We start from the raw sequence: 21,801 nt of genomic DNA on the forward strand, positions 1-21,801 counted from the left end.
TATTTGTATCCGGTGTGGAGGGCGAGGGGTACTCTTTGGAAAGCCCTTTGTTGAAGGAGTCAACTTTGTTGCCGCTCTCTATTCTTTTGCTTTATTACTTCTACAACTACAGGAATGTAGATTATCAGAAGGAGAGCTTCAATAAAATGTTGCGAAATGTGCAGAGGAGGGAAGTCTTTCATGATTTAGGAGGTCAAAAGGAGATGAACATCCATGAAATGTCGAAAATGGTTTTGACAAGATGCTTACAGCACCTGGTATTCCCAAGCGGTCTCCCATCCAGGTACTAACAAGGCCCAACCCTGCTTAGCTTCCGTGATCAGACGAGACCGGGCGTTTTCAGGGTAGTATGGCCGTGAGCGACATTGTCGCTGAACAAATCCCCTTTGGAAAGCCGAACGGTCCATAGTCTTGCATGTGGATCGTGTATTTGGATATTTGGATCCGGTGTGGAGGGTGAGGGGTCCTCTTTGGAGAACCCTTCGTTAAAGGAGTCGACTTTGTTGCCGCTTGCTCTTTTTTTGCTTTATTACTTCTACAACTACAGGAATGAAGATTATCAGAAGGAGAGCTTCAATAAAATGTTGTGAGATGTGCAGAGGAGGGAAGTCTTTCATGATTTAGGAGGTCAAAAGGAGATGAACATCCATGAATTGTCGAAAATGGTTTTGACAAGATGCTTACAGCACCTGGTATTCCCAAGCGGTCTCCCATCCAGGTACTAACAAGGCCCAACCCTGCTTAGCTTCCGTGATCAGACGAGACCGGGCATTTTCAGGGAATTATGGCCGTGAGTGACATTGTCGCTGAACAAATCCCCTTTGGAAAGCCGAACGCTCCATAGTCTTGCATGTGGATCGTGTATTTGGATATTTGGATCCGGTGTGGAGGGTGAGGGGTCCTCTTTGGAGAACCCTTCGTTAAAGGAGTCGACTTTGTTGCCGCTTGCTCTTCTTTTGCTTTATTACTTCTACAACTACGGGAATGAAGATTATTAGAAGGAGAGCTTCAATAAAATGTTGTGAGATGTACAGAGGAGGGACGTCTTACATGATTTCAATTTCAATTTCAATTTATTATATAGGAGGTCAAAGGAGATGAACATCCATGAAATGTCGAAAATGGTTTTGACAAGATGCTTACAGCACCTGGTATTCCCAAGCGGTCTCCCATCCAGGTACTAACAAGGCCAAACCCTGCTTAGCTTCCGTGATCAGACGAGACCGGGCGTTTTCAGGGTAGTATGGCCGTGAGCGACATTGCCGCTGAACAAATCCCCTTTGGAAAGCCGAACGGTCCATAGTCTTGCATGTGGATCGTGTATTTGGATATTTGGATCCGGTGTGGAGGGTGAGGGGTCCTCTTTGGAGAACCCTTCGTTAAAGGAGTCGACTTTGTTGCCGCTTGCTCTTCTTTTGCTTTATTACTTCTACAACTACAGGAATGAAGATTATCAGAAGGAGAGCTTCAATAAAATGTTGTGAGATCTGCAGAGGAGGGAAGTCTTTCATGATTTAGGTGGTCAAAAGGAGATGAACATCCATGAATTGTCGAAAATGGTTTTGACAAGATGCTTACAGCACCTGGTATTCCCAAGCGGTCTCCCATCCTGGTACTAACAAGGCCCAACCCTGCTTAGCTTCTGTGATCAGACGAGACCGGGTGTTTTCAGGGTAGTATGGCCGTGAGCGACATTGTCGCTGAACAAATCCCCTTTGGAAAGCCGAACGGTCCATAGTCTTGCATGTGGATCGTGTATTTGGATATTTGGATCAGGTGTGGAGGGCGAGGGGTCCTCTTTGGAAAGCCCTTCGTTGAAGGAGTCGACTTTGTTGCCGCTTGCTATTCTTTTGCTTTATTACTTCTACAACTACAGGAATGTAGATTATCAGAAGGATAGCTTCAATAAAATGTTGCGAGATGTAAAGAGGGGGGAAGTCTTTCATGATTTAGAAGGTCAAAAGGAGATGAACATCCATGAAATGTTGAAAATTGTTTTGACAAGATGCTTACAACACCTGGTATTCCCAAGCGGTCTCCCATCCAGGTACTAACCAGGCCCAACCCTGCTTAACTTCCGAGACCAGACGAGATGGGGCATTTTCAGGGTAGTATGGCCGTGAGCAACATTGTCCCTGAACAAATCCACTTTGGAAATCCGAACATTCCATAGTCTTGCATCTAGATCGTGTATTTGGATATTTGGATCCGGTGTGGAGGGCGAAGGGTCCTCTTTGGAGAATCCTTCGTTGAAGGAGTCGACTTTGTTGCCGCTTGCTCTTCTTTTGCTTTATTACTTCTACAACTACAGGAATGAAGATTATCAGAAGGAGAGCTTCAATAAAATGTTGTGAGATCTGCAGAGGAGGGAAGTCTTTCATGATTTAGGTGGTCAAAAGGAGATGAACATCCATGAATTGTCGAAAATGGTTTTGACAAGATGCTTACAGCACCTGGTATTCCCAAGCGGTCTCCCATCCAGGTACTAAACAGGCCCAACCCTGCTTAGCTTCCGAGATCAGACGAGATCGGGCGTTTTCAGGGTAGTATGGCCGTGAGCGACATTGTCGCTGAACAAATCCCATTTGGAAACCCGAACGGTCCATAGTCTTGCATGTGGATCGGGTATTTGGATATTTGGATCCGGTGTGGAGGGCGAAGGGTCCTCTTTGGAGAATCCTTCGTTAAAGGAGTCGACTTTGTTGCCGCTTGCTCTTCTTTTGCTTTATTACTTCTACAACTACAGGAATGTAGATTATCAGAAGGATAGCTTCAATAAAATGTTGCGAAATGTGCAGAGGAGGGAAGTCTTTCATGATTTAGGAGGTCAAAAGGAGATGAACATCCATGAATTGTCGAAAATGGTTTTGACAAGATGCTTACAGCACCTGGTATTCCCAAGCGGTCTCCCATCCTGGTACTAACAAGGCCCAACCCTGCTTAGCTTCTGTGATCAGACGAGACCGGGTGTTTTCAGGGTAGTATGGCCGTGAGCGACATTGTCGCTGAACAAATCCCTTTTGGAAATCCGAACGGTCCATAGTCTTGCATGTGGATCGTGTATTTGGATATTTGTATCCGGTGTGGAGGGCGAGGGGTCCTCTTTGGAAAGCCCTTCGTTGAAGGAGTCGACTTTGTTGCCGCTTGCTATTCTTTTGCTTTATTACTTCTACAACTACAGGAATGTAGATTATCAGAAGGATAGCTTCAATAAAATGTTGCGAGATGTATAGAGGGGGAAGTCTTTCATGATTTAGAAGGTCAAAAGGAGATGAACATCCATGAAATGTTGAAAACGGTTTTGCCAAGATGCTTACAACACCTGGTATTCCCAAGCAGTCTCCCATCCAGGTACTGACCAGGCCCAACCCTGCTTAACTTCCGAGATCAGACGAGATGGGGCGTTTTCAGGGTAGTATGGCCGTGAGCAACATTGTCCCTGAACAAATCCACTTTGGAAATCCGAACATTCCATAGTCTTGCATCTAGATCGTGTATTTGGATATTTGGATCCGGTGTGGAGGGCGAAGGGTCCTCTTTGGAGAATCCTTCGTTAAAGGAGTCGACTATGTTGCCGCTTGCTCTTCTTTTGCTTTATTACTTCTACAACTACGGGAATGAAGATTATCAGAAGGAGAGCTTCAATAAAATGTTGCTAAATGTGCAGAGGAGGGAAGTCTTTCATGATTTAGGAGGTCAAAAGGAGATAAACATCCACGAAATGTCGAAAATGGTTTTGACAAGATGCTTACAGCACCTGGTATTCCCAAGCAGTCTCCCATTCAGGTATTAACCAGGCCCAACCCTGCTTAGTTTCCGAGATCAGACGAGATCGGGCGTTTTCAGGGTAGAATGGCCGTGAGTGACATTGTCGCTGAACAAATCCCCTTTGGAAAACCGAACGGTCCATAGTCTTGCATGTGGATCGTGTATTTGGATATTTGGATCCGGTGTGGAGGGTGAGGGGTCCTCTTTGGAGAACCCTTCGTTAAAGGAGTCGACTTTGTTGCCGCTTGCTATTCTTTTGCTTTATTACTTCTACAACTACGGGAATGAAGATTATCAGAAGGAGAGCTTCAATAAAATGTTGTGAGATGTATAGAGGAGGGAAGTCTTACATGATTTAGGAGGTCAAAGGAGATGAACATCCATGACATGTCGAAAATGGTTTTGACAAGATGCTTACAGCACCTGGTATTCCCAAGCGGTCTCCCATCCAGGTACTAACCAGGCCCAACCCTGCTTAACTTCCGAGATCAGACGAGATGGGGCGTTTTCAGGGTAGTATGGACGTGAGCGACATTGTTGCTGAACAAATCCCCTTTGGAAAGTTGAACGGTCAATAGTCTTGCATGTGGATCGTGTATTTGGATATTTGTATCCGGTGTGGAGGGCGAGGGGTCCTCTTTGGAAAGCCCTTCGTTGAAGGAGTCGACTTTGTTGCCGCTTGCTATTCTTTTGCTTTATTACTTCTACAACTACAGGAATGTAGATTATCAGAAGGATAGCTTCAATAAAATGTTGCAAGACGTATAGAGGGGGGGAAGTCTTTCATGATTTAGAACGTCAAAAGGAGATGAACATCCATGAAATGTTGAAAATGGTTTTGGCAAGATGCTTACAACACCTGGTATTCCCAAGCAGTCTCCCATCCAGGTACTGACCAGGCCCAACCCTGTTTAGCTTCCGAGATCAGACGAGACCGGGCGTTTTCAGGGTAGTATGGCCGTGAGCAGCATTGTCGCTGAACAAATCCCCTTTGGAAATTCGAACGGTCCATAGTCTTGCATGTGGATCGTGTATTTGGATATTTGGATCCGGTGTGGAGGGTGAGGGGTCCTCTTTGGAGAACCCTTCGTTAAAGGAGTCGACTTTGTTGCCGCTTGCTCTTCTTTTGCTTTATTACTTCTACAACTACAGGAATGAAGATTATCAGAAGGAGAGCTTCAATAAAATGTTGTGAGATGTGCAGAGGAGGGACGTCTTTCATGATTTAGGTGGTCAAAAGGAGATGAACATCCATGAATTGTCGAAAATGTGTTTGACAAGATGCTTACAGCACCTGGTATTCCCAAGCGGTCTCCCATCCAGGTACTAGCCAGGCCCAACCCTGCTTAGCTTCCGAGATCAGACGAGATCGGGCGTTTTCAGGGTAGTATGGCCGTGAGCGACATTGTCGCTGAACAAATCCCATTTGGAAATCGGAACGGGCCATAGTCTGGCATGTGGATCGAGTATTTGGATATTTGGATCCGGTGTGGAGGGCGAAGGGTCCTCTTTGGAGAATCCTTCGTTGAAGGAGTCGACTTTGTTGCCGCTTGCTCTTCTTTTGCTTTATTTTTTCTACAACTACAGGAATGTAGATTATCAGAAGGATAGCTTCAATAAAATGTTGCGAGATGTATAGAGGAGGGAAGCCTTTCATGATTTAGGAGGTCAAAAGGAGATGAACATCCATGAAATGTCGAAAATGGTTTTGACAAGATGCCTACAGCACCTGGTATTCCCAAGCGGTCTCCCATCCAGGTATTAACAAGGCCCAACCTTGCTTAGCTTCCGAGATCAGACGAGATCGGGCGTTTTCAGCGTAGCATGGCCGAGAGCGACATTGTTGCTGAACAAATCCCCTTTGGAAAGCCGAACGGGCCATAGTCTTGCATGTGGATCGAGTATTTGGATATTTGGATCCGGTGTGGAGGGTGAGGGGTCCTCTTTGGAAAGCCCTTCGTTGAAGGAGTCGACTTTGTTGCCGCTATTCTTTTGCTTTATTACTTCTACAACTACAGGAATGTAGATTATCAGAAGGAGAGCTTCAATAAAATGTTGCGAAATGTGCAGACGAGGGAAGTCTTTCATGATTTAGGAGGTCAAAAGGAGATGAACATCCATGAAATGTCGAAAATGGTTTTGACAAGATGCTTACAGCACCTGGTATTCCCAAGCGGTCTCCCATCCAGGCACTAACCAGGCCCAACCCTGCTCAGCTTCCGAGATCAGACGAGATCGGGCGTTTTCAGGGTAGTATGGCCGTGAGCGACATTGTCGCTGAACAAATCCCCTTTGGAAATCCGAACGGTCCATAGTCTTGCATGTTGATCGTTTATTTGGATATTTGGATCCGGTGTGGAGGGCGAAGGGTCCTCTTTGGAGAATCCTTCGTTAAAGGAGTCGACTTTGTTGCCGCTTGCTCTTCTTTTGCTTTATTACTTCTACAACTACGGGAATGAAGATTATCAGAAGGAGAGCTTCAATAAAATGTTGCGAAATGTGCAGAGGAGGGAAGTCTTTCATGATTTAGGAGGTCAAAAGGAGATAAACATCCACGAAATGTCGAAAATGGTTTTGACAAGATGCTTACAGCACCTGGTATTCCCAAGCGGTCTCCCATTCAGGTACTAACCAGGCCCAACCCTGCTTAGTTTCCGAGATCAGACGAGATCGGGCGTTTTCAGGGTAGTATGGCCGTGAGCGACATTGTTTCTGAACAAATCCCCTTTGGAAAGTTGAACGGTCAATAGTCTTGCATGTGGATCGTGTATTTGGATATTTGGATCCGGTGTGGAGGGCGAAGGGTCCTCTTTGGAGAATCCTTCGTTAAAAGAGTCGACTTTGTTGCCGCTTGCTCTTCTTTTGCTTTATTACTTCTACAACTACGGGAATGAAGATTATCAGAAGGATAGCTTCAATAAAATGTTGCGAGATGTATAGAGGAGGGAAGTCTTTCATGATTTAGGAGGTCAAAAGGAGATGAACATCCATGAAATGTCGAAAATGGTTTTGACAAGATGCTTACAGCACCTGGTATTCCCAAGCGGTCTCCCATCCAGGTACTAACAAGGCCCAACCCTGCTTATCTTCCGTGATCAGACGAGACCGGGCGTTTTCAGGGTAGTATGGCCGTGAGCGACATCGTCACTGAACAAATCCCCTTTGGAAATCCGAACGGTCCATAGTCTTGCATGTGGATCGTGTATTTGGATATTTGGATCCGGTGTGGAGGGTGAGGGGTCCTCTTTTGAGAACCCTTCGTTAAAGGTGTCGACTTTGTTGCCGCTTGCTCTTCTTTTGCTTTATTACTTCTACAACTACAGGAATGAAGATTATCAGAAGGAGAGCTTCAATAAAATGTTGTGAGATGTGCAGAGGAGGGAAGTCTTTCATGATTTAGGAGGTCAAAAGGAGATGAACATCCATGAATTGTCGAAAATGGTTTTGACAAGATGCTTTCAGCACCTGGTATTCCCAAGCGGTCTCCCATCCAGGTACTAACCAGGCCCAACCCTACTTAGCTTCTGAGATCAGACGAGATCGGGCGTTTTCAGGGTAGTATGGCCGTGAGCGACATTATCGCTGAACAAATCCCCTTTGGAAAGCCGAACGGTCCATAGTCTTGCATGTGGATCGTGTATTTGGATATTTGGATCCAGTGTGGAGGGTGAGGGGTCCTCTTTGGAGAACCCTTCGTTAAAGGAGTCGACTTTGTTGCCGCTTGCTATTCTTTTGCTTTATTACTTCTACAACTACAGGAATGTAGATTATCAGAAGGATAGCTTCAATAAAATGTTGCGAGATGTATAGAGGAGGGAAGTCTTTCATGATTTAGGAGGTCAAAAGGAGATGAACATCCATGGAATGTTGAAAATGGTTTTGCCAAGATGCTTACAACACCTGTTATTCCCAAGCAGTCTCCCATCCAGGTACTAACCAGGCCCAACCCTGCTTACCTTCCGAGGTCAGACGAGACCTGGCGTTTTCAGGGTAGTATGGCCGTGAGCGACATTGTCTCTGAACAAATCCCCTTTGGAAAGTTGAACGGTCAATAGTCTTGCATGTGGATCGTGTATTTGGATATTTGTATCCGGTGTGGAGGGCGAGGGGTCCTCTTTGGAAAGCCCTTCGTTGAAGGAGTCGACTTTGTTGCCGCTTGCTATTCTTTTGCTTTATTACTTCTACAACTACAGGAATGTAGATTATCAGAAGGATAGCTTCAATAAAATGTTGCGAGATGTATAGAGGAGGGAAGTCTTTCATGATTTAGGAGGTCAAAAGGAGATGAACATCCATGAAATGTCGAAAATGGTTTTGACAAGATGCTTACAGCACCTGGTATTCCCAAGCGGTCTCCCATCCAGGTACTAACAAGGCCCAACCCTGCTTAGCTTCCGTGATCAGACGAGACCGGGCGTTTTCTGGGTAGTATGGCCGTGAGCGACATTGTCATTGAACAAATCCCCTTTGGAAAGCCGAACGGTCCATAGTCTTGCATGTGGATTGTGTATTTGGATATTTGGATCCGGTGTGGAGGGTGAGGGGTCCTCTTTTGAGAACCCTTCGTTAAAGGTGTCGACTTTGTTGCCGCTTGCTCTTCTTTTGCTTTATTACTTCTACAACTACAGGAATGAAGATTATCAGAAGGAGAGCTTCAATAAAATGTTGTGAGATGTGCAGAGGAGGGAAGTCTTTCATGATTTAGGAGGTCAAAAGGAGATGAACATCCATGAAATGTCAAAACGGGTTTTGACAACATGCTTACAGCACCTGGTATTCCCAAGCGGTCTCCCATCCAGGTACTAACCAGGCCCAAACCGTCTTAGCTTCCAAGATCAGACGAGATCAGGCGTTTTCAGGGTAGTATGGCCGTTAGCAACATTATCCCTGAACAAATCCCCCTTTGGAAATCGGAACGGGCCATAGTCTTGCATGTGGATCGTGTATTTGGATATTTGGATCCGGTGTGGAGGGCGAAGGGTCCTCTTTGGAGAATCCTTCGTTGAAGGAGTCGACTTTGTTGCCGCTTGCTCTTCTTTTGGTTTATTACTTCTACAACTACAGGAATGTAGATTATCAGAAGGATAGCTTCAATAAAATGTTGCGAGATGTATAGAGGGGGGAAGTCTTTCATGATTTAGAAGGTCAAAAGGAGATGAACATCCATGAAATGTTGAAAATGGTTTTGCCAAGATGCTTACAACACCTTGTATTCCCAAGTGGTCTCCCATCCAGGCACTAACCAGGCCCAACCCTGCTCAGCTTCCAAGATCAGACGAGATTGGGCGTTTTCAGGGTAGTATGGCCGTGAGCGACATTGTCGCTGAACAAATCCCATTTGGAAATGCATGTGGATCGAGTAGGCACATTGATTGTGGCATAACTTTACTTCACAACCACCCTGGAAGATTATTTTATACAAAATGGTCAATATACGTCTACCCTCATATGAGACAAAATTTCAGGGTAAATGGACCAACCAGAACCACCCAGGACCAGTTACAATGCAACCACTATTTTTGACGCAATTTACCCCAATTTGGGCACTATTTCTGGCCTAACATCCCCCCAGAACCTCCCTGGAAGACCAATTTTACACAAAATTGTGAATTATACATCTACCCACAAATGAGACACAATTCCCGGGTAAATGGACCAACCAGAACCGCTCAGGACCAGTTCCAATACAAGCACTCGTTGTCATAAAAGTGCCCATATTAGGTACATTGATTGTGGCATAACTTTACTTCACGACCACCCTGGAAGATTATTTTATACAAAATGGTCAATATACGTCTACCCTCATATGAGACAAAATTTCAGGGTAAATGGACCAACCAGAACCACCCAAGACCAGTTCCAAGACAACCACTATTTTTGACGCAATTTACCCCAATTTGGGCACTTATTCTTGCCTAACATCCACCCAGAACCTCCCTGGAAGATAATTTTATAGAAAATGGTCAATATACATCTCCCCTCATATGAGACACAATTTCAGGGTAAATGGACCAACCAGAACCACTCAGGACCAGTTCCAACACAAGCACTCGTTGTCATAAAAGTGCCCATATTAGGCACATTGATTGTGGCATAACTTTACTTCACAACCACCCTGGAAGATTATTTTATACATTATGGTCAATATACATCTCCCCTCATATGAGACACAATTTCAGGGTAAATGGACCAACCAGAACCACCCAAGACAAGTTCCAAGACAACCACTATTTTTGACGCAATTTACCCCAATTTGGGCACTTATTCTTGCCTAACATCCACCCAGAACCTCCCTGGAAGATTATTTTATAGAAAATGGTCAATATACATCTCCCCTCATATGAGACACAATTTCAGGGTAAATGGACCAACCAGAACCACTCAGGACCAGTTCCAACACAAGCACTCGTTGTCATAAAAGTGCCCATATTAGGCACATTGATTGTGGCATAACTTTACTTCACAACCACCCTGGAAGATCATTTTATACAGAATGGTCAATATACATCTCCCCTCATATGAGACAAAATTTCAGGGTAAATGGACCAACCAGAACCACCCAGGACCAGTTCCAATGCAACCACTATTTTTAACGAAATTTACCCCAATTTGGGCACTATTTCTGGCCTAACATCCCTCCAGAACCTCCCTGGAAGACTAATTTTACACAAATTTGTCAATAATACATCTACCCACAAATAAGACACAATTCCTGGGTAAATGGACCAACCAGAACGACCCAGGACCAGTTCCAATACAAGCACTCGTTGTCATAAAGGTGCCCATATTAGGTACATTGATTGTGGCATAACTTTACTTCACAACATCCTTGGAAGATTATTTTATACAAAATGGTCAATATACGTCTACCCTCATATGAGACAAAATTTCAGGGTAAATGGACCAACCAGAACCACCCAGGACCAGTTACAATGCAACCACTATTTTTGACGCAATTTACCCCAATTTGGGCACTATTTCTGGCCTAACATCCCCCCAGAACCTCACTGGAAGACCAATTTTACACAAAATTGTGAATTATACATCTACCCACAAATGAGACACAATTCCCGGGTAAATGGACCAACCAGAACCGCTCAGGACCAGTTCCAATACAAGCACTCGTTGTCATAAAAGTGCCCATATTAGGTACATTGATTGTGGCATAACTTTACTTCACGACCACCCTGGAAGATTATTTTATACAAAATGGTCAATATACGTCTACCCTCATATGAGACAAAATTTCAGGGTAAATGGACCAACCAGAACCACCCAAGACCAGTTCCAAGACAACCACTATTTTTGACGCAATTTACCCCAATTTGGGCACTTATTCTTGCCTAACATCCACCCAGAACCTCCCTGGAAGATAATTTTATAGAAAATGGTCAATATACATCTCCCCTCATATGAGACACAATTTCAGGGTAAATGGACCAACCAGAACCACTCAGGACCAGTTCCAACACAAGCACTCGTTGTCATAAAAGTGCCCATATTAGGCACATTGATTGTGGCATAACTTTACTTCACAACCACCCTGGAAGATCATTTTATACAGAATGGTCAATATACATCTCCCCTCATATGAGACAAAATTTCAGGGTAAATGGACCAACCAGAACCACCCAAGACAAGTTCCAAGACCACCACTATTTTTGACGCAATTTACCCCAATTTGGGCACTTATTCTTGCCTAACATCCACCCAGAACCTCCCTGGAAGATTATTTTATAGAAAATGGTCAATATACATCTCCCCTCATATGAGACACAATTTCAGGGTAAATGGACCAACCAGAACCACTCAGGACCAGTTCCAACACAAGCACTCGTTGTCATAAAAGTGCCCATATTAGGCACATTGATTGTGGCATAACTTTACTTCACAACCACCCTGGAAGATTATTTTATACATTATGGTCAATATACATCTCCCCTCATATGAGACACAATTTCAGGGTAAATGGACCAACCAGAACCACCCAAGACAAGTTCCAAGACAACCACTATTTTTGACGCAATTTACCCCAATTTGGGCACTTATTCTTGCCTAACATCCACCCAGAACCTCCCTGGAAGATTATTTTATAGAAAATGGTCAATATACATCTCCCCTCATATGAGACACAATTTCAGGGTAAATGGACCAACCAGAACCACTCAGGACCAGTTCCAACACAAGCACTCGTTGTCATAAAAGTGCCCATATTAGGCACATTGATTGTGGCATAACTTTACTTCACAACCACCCTGGAAGATCATTTTATACAGAATGGTCAATATACATCTCCCCTCATAGGAGACAAAATTTCAGGGTAAATGGACCAACCAGAACCACCCAAGACAAGTTCCAAGACCACCACTATTTTTGACGCAATTTACCCCAATTTGGGCACTTATTCTTGCCTAACATCCACCCAGAACCTCCCTGGAAGATTATTTTATAGAAAATGGTCAATATACATCTCCCCTCATATGAGACACAATTTCAGGGTAAATGGACCAACCAGAACCACTCAGGACCAGTTCCAACACAAGCACTCGTTGTCATAAAAGTGCCCATATTAGGCACATTGATTGTGGCATAACTTTACTTCACAACCACCCTGGAAGATCATTTTATACAGAATGGTCAATATACATCTCCCCTCATATGAGACAAAATTTCAGGGTAAATGGACCAACCAGAACCACCCAAGACAAGTTCCAAGACCACCACTATTTTTGACGCAATTTACCCCAATTTGGGCACTTATTCTTGCCTAACATCCACCCAGAACCTCCCTGGAAGATTATTTTATAGAAAATGGTCAATATACATCTCCCCTCATATGAGACACAATTTCAGGGTAAATGGACCAACCAGAACCACTCAGGACCAGTTCCAACACAAGCACTCGTTGTCATAAAAGTGCCCATATTAGGCACATTGATTGTGGCATAACTTTACTTCACAACCACCCTGGAAGATTATTTTATACATTATGGTCAATATACATCTCCCCTCATATGAGACACAATTTCAGGGTAAATGGACCAACCAGAACCACCCAAGACAAGTTCCAAGACAACCACTATTTTTGACGCAATTTACCCCAATTTGGGCACTTATTCTTGCCTAACATCCACCCAGAACCTCCCTGGAAGATTATTTTATAGAAAATGGTCAATATACATCTCCCCTCATATGAGACACAATTTCAGGGTAAATGGACCAACCAGAACCACTCAGGACCAGTTCCAACACAAGCACTCGTTGTCATAAAAGTGCCCATATTAGGCACATTGATTGTGGCATAACTTTACTTCACAACCACCCTGGAAGATCATTTTATACAGAATGGTCAATATACATCTCCCCTCATAGGAGACAAAATTTCAGGGTAAATGGACCAACCAGAACCACCCAAGACAAGTTCCAAGACCACCACTATTTTTGACGCAATTTACCCCAATTTGGGCACTTATTCTTGCCTAACATCCACCCAGAACCTCCCTGGAAGATTATTTTATAGAAAATGGTCAATATACATCTCCCCTCATATGAGACACAATTTCAGGGTAAATGGACCAACCAGAACCACTCAGGACCAGTTCCAACACAAGCACTCGTTGTCATAAAAGTGCCCATATTAGGCACATTGATTGTGGCATAACTTTACTTCACAAATACCCTGGAAGATTATTTTATATAAAATGGTCAATATACGTCTACCCTCATATGAGACAAAATTTCAGGGTAAATGGACCAACCAGAACCACCCAGGACCAGTTACAATGCAACCACTATTTTTGACGCAATTTACCCCAATTTGGGCACTATTTCTGGCCTAACATCCCCCCAGAACCTCCCTGGAAGACCAATTTTACACAAAATTGTGAAGTATACATCTACCCACAAATGAGACACAATTCCCGGGTAAATGGACCAACCAGAACCGCTCAGGACCAGTTCCAATACAAGCACTCGTTGTCATAAAAGTGCCCATATTAGGTACATTGATTGTGGCATAACTTTACTTCACGACCACCCTGGAAGATTATTTTATACAAAATGGTCAATATACGTCTACCCTCATATGAGACAAAATTTCAGGGTAAATGGACCAACCAGAACCACCCAGGACCAGTTACAATGCAACCACTATTTTTGACGCAATTTACCCCAATTTGGGCACTTATTCTTGCCTAACATCCACCCAGAACCTCCCTGGAAGATTATTTTATAGAAAATGGTCAATATACATCTCCCCACATATGAGACACAATTTCAGGGTAAATGGACCAACCAGAACCACTCAGGACCAGTTCCAACACAAGCACTCGTTGTCATAAAAGTGCCCATATTAGGCACATTGATTGTGGCATAACTTTACTTCACAACCACCCTGGAAGATTATTTTATACAAAATGGTCAATATACGTCTACTCTCATATGAGACAAAATTTCAGGGTAAATGGACCAACCAGAACCACCCAGGACCAGTTCCAATGCAACCACTATTTTTAACGAAATTTACCCCAATTTGGGCACTATTTCTGGCCTAACATCCCTCCAGAACCTCCCTGGAAGACTAATTTTACACAAATTTGTCAATAATACATCTACCCACAAATAAGACACAATTCCTGGGTAAATGGACTAACCAGAACCACCCAGGACCAGTTCCAATACAAGCACTCGTTGTCATAAAGGTGCCCATATTAGGTACATTGATTGTGGCATAACTTTACTTCACAACATCCTTGGAAGATTATTTTATAGAAAATGGTCAATATACGTCTACCCTCATATGAGACAAAATTTCAGGGTAAATGGACCAACCAGAACCACCCAGGACCAGTTACAATGCAACCACTATTTTTGACGCAATTTACCCCAATTTGGGCACTATTTCTGGCCTAACATCCCCCCAGAACCTCCCTGGAAGACCAATTTTACACAAAATTGTGAATTATACATCTACCCACAAATAAGACACAATTCCCGGGTAAATTGACCAACCAGAACCGCTCAGGACCAGTTCCAATACAAGCACTCGTTGTCATAAAAGTGCCCATATTAGGTACATTGATTGTGGCATAACTTTACTTCACGACCACCCTGGAAGATTATTTTATACAAAATGGTCAATATACGTCTACCCTCATATGAGACAAAATTTCAGGGTAAATGGACCAACCAGAACCACCCAAGACCAGTTCCAAGACAACGACTATTTTTAACGAAATTTACCCCAATTTGGGCACTATTTCTTGCCTAACATCCACCCAGAACCTCCCTGGAAGATTATTTTATAGGAAATGGTCAATATACATCTCCCCTCATATGAGACACAATTTCAGGGTAAATGGACCAAACAGAACCGCTCAGGACCAGTTCCAACACAAGCACTCGTTGTCATAAAAGTGCCCAAATTAGGCACACTGTTTGTGGCATAACTTTACTTCACAACCACCCTGGAAGATTATTTTATACAAAATGGTCAATATACATCTACCCTCATATGAGACAAAATTTCAGGGTAAATGGACAAACCAGAACCAACCAAGACAAGTTCCAAGACAACCACTATTTTTGACGCAATTTACCCCAATTTGGGCACTTATTCTTGCCTAACATCCACCCAGAACCTCCCTGGAAGATTATTTTATAGAAAATGGTCAATATACATCTCCCCTCATATGAGACACAATTTCAGGGTAAATGGACCAACCAGAACCACTCAGGACCAGTTCCAACACAAGCACTCGTTGTCATAAAAGTGCCCATATTAGGCACATTGATTGTGGCATAACTTTACTTTACAACCACCCTGGAAGATTATTTTATACAAAATGGTCAATATACGTCTACCCTCATATGAGACAAAATTTCAGGGTAAATGGACCAAGCAGAACCACCCAGGACCAGTTACAATGCAACCACTATTTTTGACGCAATTTACCCCAATTTGGGCACTATTTCTGGCCTAACATCCCCCCAGAACCTCCCTGGAAGACCAATTTTAAACAAAATTGTGAATTATACATCTACCCACAAATCAGACACAATTTCAGGGTAAATGGACCAACCAGAACCGCTCAGGACCAGTTCCAATACAAGCACTCGTTGTCATAAAAGTGCCCATATTAGGTACATTGATTGTGGCATAACTTTACTTCACGATCACCCTAGAAGATTATTTTATACAAAATGGTCAATATACGTCTACCCTCATATGAGACAAAATTTCAGCGAAAATGGACCAACCAGAACCACCCAAGACCAGTTCCAAGACAACCACTATTTTTGACGCAATTTACCCCAATTTGGGCACTTATTCTTGCCTAACATCCACCCAGAACCTCCCTGGAAGATTATTTTATAGAAAATGGTCAATATACATCTCCCCTCATATGAGACACAATTTCAGGGTAAATGGACCAACCAGAACCACTCAGGACCAGTTCCAACACAAGCACTCGTTGTCATAAAAGTGCCCATATTAGGCACATTGATTGTGGCATAACTTTACTTCACAACCACCCTGGAAGATAATTTTATACAAAATGGTCAATATACGTCTACCCTCATATGAGACAAAATTTCAGGGTAAATGGACCAACCAGAACCACCCAGGACCAGTTCCAATGCAACCACTATTTTTAACGAAATTTACCCCAATTTGGGCACTATTTCTGGCCTAACATCCCTCCAGAACCTCCCTGGAAGACTAATTTTACACAAATTTGTCAATAATACATCTACCCACAAATAAGACACAATTCCTGGGTAAATGGACCAACCAGAACCACCCAGGACCAGTTCCAATACAAGCACTCGTTGTCATAAAGGTGCCCATATTAGGTACATTGATTGTGGCATAACTTTACTTCACAACATCCTTGGAAGATTATTTTATACAAAATGGTCAATATACGTCTACCCTCATATGAGACAAAATTTCAGGGTAAATGGACCAACCAGAACCACCCAGGACCAGTTACAATGCAACCACTATTTTTGACGCAATTTACCCCAATTTGGGCACTATTTCTGGCCTAACATCCCCCCAGAATCTCCCTGGAAGACTAATTTTACACAAATTTGTCAATAATACATTTACCCAGATATGAGACACAATTCCTGGGTAAATGGACCAATCAGAACCGCTCAGGACCAGTTCCAATACAAGCACTCGTTGTCATAAAAGTGCCCATATTAGGTACATTGATTGTGGCATAACTTTACTTCACGACCACCCTGGAAGATTATTTTATACAAAATGGTCAATATACGTCTACCCTCATATGAGACAAAATTTCAGGGTAAATGGACCAACCAGAACCACCCAGGACCAGTTACAATGCAACCACTATTTTTGACGCAATTTACCCCAATTTGGGCACTATTTCTGGCCTAACATCCCCCCAGAACCTCCCTGGAAGACCAATTTTACACAAAATTGTGAATTATACATCTACCCACAAATGAGACACAATTCCCGGGTAAATGGACCAACCAGAACCGCTCAGGACCAGTTCCAATACAAGCACTCGTTGTCATAAAAGTGCCCATATTAGGTACATTGATTGTAGCATAACTTTACTTCACGACCACCCTGGAAGATTATTTTATACAAAATGGTCAATATACGTCTACCCTCATATGAGACAAAATTTCAGGGTAAATGGACCAACCAGAACCACCCAAGACCAGTTCCAAGACAACCACTATTTTTAACGAAATTTACCCCAATTTGGGCACTTATTCTTGCCTAACATCCACCCAGAACCTCCCTGGAAGATTATTTTATAGAAAATGGTCAATATACATCTCCCCTCATATGAGACACAATTTCAGGGTAAATGGACCAACCAGAACCACTCAGGACCAGTTCCAACACAAGCACTCGTTGTCATAAAAGTGCCCATATTAGGCACATTTATTGTGGCATAACTTTACTTCACAACCACCCTGGAAGATCATTTTATACAGAATGGTCAATATACATCTCCCCTCATAGGAGACAAAATTTCAGGGTAAATGGACCAACCAGAACCACCCAAGACAAGTTCCAAGACCACCACTATTTTTGACGCAATTTACCCCAATTTGGGCACTTATTCTTGCCTAACATCCACCCAGAACCTCCCTGGAAGATTATTTTATAGAAAATGGTCAATGTACATCTCCCCTCATATGAGACACAATTTCAGGGTAAATGGACCAACCAGAACCACTCAGGACCAGTTCCAACACAAGCACTCGTTGTCATAAAAGTGCCCATATTAGGCACATTGATTGTGGCATAACTTTACTTCACAACCACCCTGGAAGATTATTTTATACAAAATGGTCAATATACGTCTACCTTCATATGAGACAAAATTTCAGGGTAAATGGACCAACCAAAATCACCCAGGACCAGTTACAATGCAACCACTATTTTTGACGCAATTTACCCCAATTTGGGCACTATTTCTGGCCTAACATCCCCCCAGAACCTCCCTGGAAGACCAATTTTACACAAAATTGTGAATTATACATCTACCCGCAAATGAGACACAATTTCTGGGTAAATGGACCAACCAGAACCGCTCAGGACCAGTTCCAATTCAAGCACTCGTTGTCATAAAAGTGTTCATATTAGGTACACTGATTGTGGCATAACTTTACTTCACAGCATCCCTGGAAGATTATTTTATACAAAATGATCAATATACATCTACCCTCATATGAGACAAAATTTCAGGGTAAATGGACCAACCAGAACCACCCAAGACCAGTTCCAATGCAACCACTATTTTTAACGAAATTTACCCCAATTTGGGCACTATTTCTGGCCTAACATCCCTCCAGAACCTCCCTGGAAGACTAATTTTACGCAAATTTGTCAATTATACATCTACCCACAAATGAGACACCATTCCTGGGTAAATGGACCAACCAGAACCACCCAGGACCAGTTCCAATACAAGCACTCGTTGTCATAAAAGTGCCCATATAAGGCACACTGTTTGTGGCATAACTTTACTTCACAACCACCCTGGAAGATTATTTTATACAGAATTGTCAATATACATCTCCCCTCATATGAGACAAAATTTCAGGGTAAATGGACCAACCAGAACCACCCAAGACCAGTTCCAAGACAACCACTATTTTTGACGCAATTTACCCCAATTTGGGCACTTATTCTTGCCTAACATCCACCCAGAACCTCCCTGGAAGATTATTTTATAGAAAATGGTCAATATACATCTCCCCTCATATGAGACACAATTCCTGGGTAAATGGACCAACCAGAACCACTCAGGACCAGTTCCAACACAAGCACTCGTTGTCATAAAAGTGCCCATATTAGGCACATTGATTGTGGCATAACTTTACTTCACAACCACCCTGGAAGATCATTTTATACAGAATCGTCAATATACATCTCCCCTCATATGAGACAAAATTTCAGGGTAAATGGACCAACCAGAACCACCCAAGACAAGTTCCAAGACCACCACTATTTTTGACGCAATTTACCCCAATTTGGGCACTTATTCTTGCCTAACATCCACCCAGAACCTCCCTGGAAGATTATTTTATAGAAAATGGTCAATATACATCTCCCCTCATATGAGACACAATTTCAGGGTAAATGGACCAACCAGAACCACTCAGGACCAGTTCCAACACAAGCACTCGTTGTCATAAAAGTGCCCATATTAGGCACATTGATTGTGGCATAACTTTACTTTACAACCACCCTGGAAGATTATTTTATACAAAATGGTCAATATACGTCTACCCTCATATGAGACAAAATTTCAGGGTAAATGGACCAAGCAGAACCACCCAGGACCAGTTACAATGCAACCACTATTTTTGACGCAATTTACCCCAATTTGGGCACTATTTCTGGCCTAACATCCCCCCAGAACCTCCCTGGAAGACCAATTTTAAACAAAATTGTGAATTATACATCTACCCACAAATCAGACACAATTTCAGGGTAAATGGACCAACCAGAACCGCTCAGGACCAGTTCCAATACAAGCACTCGTTGTCATAAAAGTGCCCATATTAGGTACATTGATTGTGGCATAACTTTACTTCACGATCACCCTAGAAGATTATTTTATACAAAATGGTCAATATACGTCTACCCTCATATGAGACAAAATTTCAGCGTAAATGGACCAACCAGAACCACCCAAGACCAGTTCCAAGACAACCACTATTTTTGACGCAATTTACCCCAATTTGGGCACTTATTCTTGCCTAACATCCACCCAGAACCTCCCTGGAAGATTATTTTATAGAAAATGGTCAATATACGTCTACCCTCATATGAGACAAAATTTCAGGGTAAATGGACCAACCAGAACCACCCAGGACCAGTTACAATGCAACCACTATTTTTGACGCAATTTACCCCAATTTGGGCACTATTTCTGGCCTAACATCCCCCCAGAACCTCCCTGGAAGACCAATTTTACACAAAATTGTGAATTATACATCTACCCACAAATGAGACACAATTCCCGGGTAAATGGACCAACCAGAACCGCTCAGGACCAGTTCCAATACAAGCACTCGTTGTCATAAAAGTGCCCATATTAGGTACATTGATTGTAGCATAACTTTACTTCACGACCACCCTGGAAGATTATTTTATACAAAATGGTCAATATACGTCTACCCTCATATGAGACAAAATTTCAGGGTAAATGGACCAACCAGAACCACCCAAGACCAGTTCCAAGACAACCACTATTTTTAACGAAATTTACCCCAATTTGGGCACTTATTCTTGCCTAACATCCACCCAGAACCTCCCTGGAAGATTATTTTATAGAAAATGGTCAATATACATCTCCCCTCATATGAGACACAATTTCAGGGTAAATGGACCAACCAGAACCACTCAGGACCAGTTCCAACACAAGCACTCGTTGTCATAAAAGTGCCCATATTAGGCACATTTATTGTGGCATAACTTTACTTCACAACCACCCTGGAAGATCATTTTATACAGAATGGTCAATATACATCTCCCCTCATAGGAGACAAAATTTCAGGGTAAATGGACCAACCAGAACCACCCAAGACAAGTTCCAAGACCACCACTATTTTTGACGCAATTTACCCCAATTTGGGCACTTATTCTTGCCTAACATCCACCCAGAACCTCCCTGGAAGATTATTTTATAGAAAATGGTCAATGTACATCTCCCCTCATATGAGACACAATTTCAGGGTAAATGGACCAACCAGAACCACTCAGGACCAGTTCCAACACAAGCACTCGTTGTCATAAAAGTGCCCATATTAGGCACATTGATTGTGGCATAACTTTACTTCACAACCACCCTGGAAGATTATTTTATACAAAATGGTCAATATACGTCTACCTTCATATGAGACAAAATTTCAGGGTAAATGGACCAACCAAAATCACCCAGGACCAGTTACAATGCAACCACTATTTTTGACGCAATTTACCCCAATTTGGGCACTATTTCTGGCCTAACATCCCCCCAGAACCTCCCTGGAAGACCAATTTTACACAAAATTGTGAATTATACATCTACCCGCAAATGAGACACAATTTCTGGGTAAATGGACCAACCAGAACCGCTCAGGACCAGTTCCAATTCAAGCACTCGTTGTCATAAAAGTGTTCATATTAGGTACACTGATTGTGGCATAACTTTACTTCACAGCATCCCTGGAAGATTATTTTATACAAAATGATCAATATACATCTACCCTCATATGAGACAAAATTTCAGGGTAAATGGACCAACCAGAACCACCCAAGACCAGTTCCAATGCAACCACTATTTTTAACGAAATTTACCCCAATTTGGGCACTATTTCTGGCCTAACATCCCTCCAGAACCTCCCTGGAAGACTAATTTTACGCAAATTTGTCAATTATACATCTACCCACAAATGAGACACCATTCCTGGGTAAATGGACCAACCAGAACCACCCAGGACCAGTTCCAATACAAGCACTCGTTGTCATAAAAGTGCCCATATAAG

The 21,801-nt window shown here is 42.8% G+C and overlaps 11 non-coding genes and 10 pseudogenes across 11 annotated transcripts; all 21 read right to left on the reverse strand.

The window, feature by feature from the left end:
- Positions 1-242: 242 nt before the first annotated feature.
- On the reverse strand, positions 243-361 carry LOC144066434 (5S ribosomal RNA). Its single transcript, XR_013297599.1, has one exon. It is a non-coding gene; the product is annotated as a 5S ribosomal RNA (ribosomal RNA).
- A 316-nt stretch (positions 362-677) lies between these two features.
- On the reverse strand, positions 678-796 carry LOC144066499 (5S ribosomal RNA; annotated as a pseudogene).
- Positions 797-1,136: 340 nt separating this feature from the next.
- Positions 1,137-1,255, reverse strand: LOC144066487 (5S ribosomal RNA; annotated as a pseudogene).
- A 316-nt stretch (positions 1,256-1,571) lies between these two features.
- Positions 1,572-1,690, reverse strand: LOC144066485 (5S ribosomal RNA; annotated as a pseudogene).
- Positions 1,691-2,006: 316 nt separating this feature from the next.
- Positions 2,007-2,125, reverse strand: LOC144066482 (5S ribosomal RNA). Its single transcript, XR_013297648.1, has one exon. It is a non-coding gene; the product is annotated as a 5S ribosomal RNA (ribosomal RNA).
- A 316-nt stretch (positions 2,126-2,441) lies between these two features.
- LOC144066491 (5S ribosomal RNA) lies at positions 2,442-2,560 on the reverse strand. Its single transcript, XR_013297651.1, has one exon. It is a non-coding gene; the product is annotated as a 5S ribosomal RNA (ribosomal RNA).
- Positions 2,561-2,876: 316 nt separating this feature from the next.
- Positions 2,877-2,995, reverse strand: LOC144066486 (5S ribosomal RNA; annotated as a pseudogene).
- A 315-nt stretch (positions 2,996-3,310) lies between these two features.
- LOC144066483 (5S ribosomal RNA) lies at positions 3,311-3,429 on the reverse strand. Its single transcript, XR_013297649.1, has one exon. It is a non-coding gene; the product is annotated as a 5S ribosomal RNA (ribosomal RNA).
- Positions 3,430-3,745: 316 nt separating this feature from the next.
- LOC144066496 (5S ribosomal RNA) lies at positions 3,746-3,864 on the reverse strand (annotated as a pseudogene).
- Positions 3,865-4,179: 315 nt separating this feature from the next.
- Positions 4,180-4,298, reverse strand: LOC144066411 (5S ribosomal RNA). The gene has a single exon (XR_013297580.1). It is a non-coding gene; the product is annotated as a 5S ribosomal RNA (ribosomal RNA).
- Positions 4,299-4,615: 317 nt separating this feature from the next.
- Positions 4,616-4,734, reverse strand: LOC144066445 (5S ribosomal RNA). The gene has a single exon (XR_013297610.1). It is a non-coding gene; the product is annotated as a 5S ribosomal RNA (ribosomal RNA).
- Positions 4,735-5,050: 316 nt separating this feature from the next.
- On the reverse strand, positions 5,051-5,169 carry LOC144066348 (5S ribosomal RNA). Its single transcript, XR_013297523.1, has one exon. It is a non-coding gene; the product is annotated as a 5S ribosomal RNA (ribosomal RNA).
- A 316-nt stretch (positions 5,170-5,485) lies between these two features.
- LOC144066500 (5S ribosomal RNA) lies at positions 5,486-5,604 on the reverse strand (annotated as a pseudogene).
- Positions 5,605-5,916: 312 nt separating this feature from the next.
- On the reverse strand, positions 5,917-6,035 carry LOC144066400 (5S ribosomal RNA). Its single transcript, XR_013297572.1, has one exon. It is a non-coding gene; the product is annotated as a 5S ribosomal RNA (ribosomal RNA).
- A 316-nt stretch (positions 6,036-6,351) lies between these two features.
- On the reverse strand, positions 6,352-6,470 carry LOC144066513 (5S ribosomal RNA). Its single transcript, XR_013297663.1, has one exon. It is a non-coding gene; the product is annotated as a 5S ribosomal RNA (ribosomal RNA).
- A 316-nt stretch (positions 6,471-6,786) lies between these two features.
- Positions 6,787-6,905, reverse strand: LOC144066468 (5S ribosomal RNA). The gene has a single exon (XR_013297633.1). It is a non-coding gene; the product is annotated as a 5S ribosomal RNA (ribosomal RNA).
- A 316-nt stretch (positions 6,906-7,221) lies between these two features.
- On the reverse strand, positions 7,222-7,340 carry LOC144066456 (5S ribosomal RNA). Its single transcript, XR_013297621.1, has one exon. It is a non-coding gene; the product is annotated as a 5S ribosomal RNA (ribosomal RNA).
- A 316-nt stretch (positions 7,341-7,656) lies between these two features.
- On the reverse strand, positions 7,657-7,775 carry LOC144066495 (5S ribosomal RNA; annotated as a pseudogene).
- A 316-nt stretch (positions 7,776-8,091) lies between these two features.
- Positions 8,092-8,210, reverse strand: LOC144066489 (5S ribosomal RNA; annotated as a pseudogene).
- A 316-nt stretch (positions 8,211-8,526) lies between these two features.
- Positions 8,527-8,645, reverse strand: LOC144066493 (5S ribosomal RNA; annotated as a pseudogene).
- A 317-nt stretch (positions 8,646-8,962) lies between these two features.
- LOC144066497 (5S ribosomal RNA) lies at positions 8,963-9,081 on the reverse strand (annotated as a pseudogene).
- Between the last annotated feature and the right edge of the window lie 12,720 nt (positions 9,082-21,801).

Source organism: Stigmatopora argus, chromosome 20 (assembly GCF_051989625.1).
Source record: "Stigmatopora argus isolate UIUO_Sarg chromosome 20, RoL_Sarg_1.0, whole genome shotgun sequence".
NCBI classification, from domain to species: domain Eukaryota; kingdom Metazoa; phylum Chordata; class Actinopteri; order Syngnathiformes; family Syngnathidae; genus Stigmatopora; species Stigmatopora argus.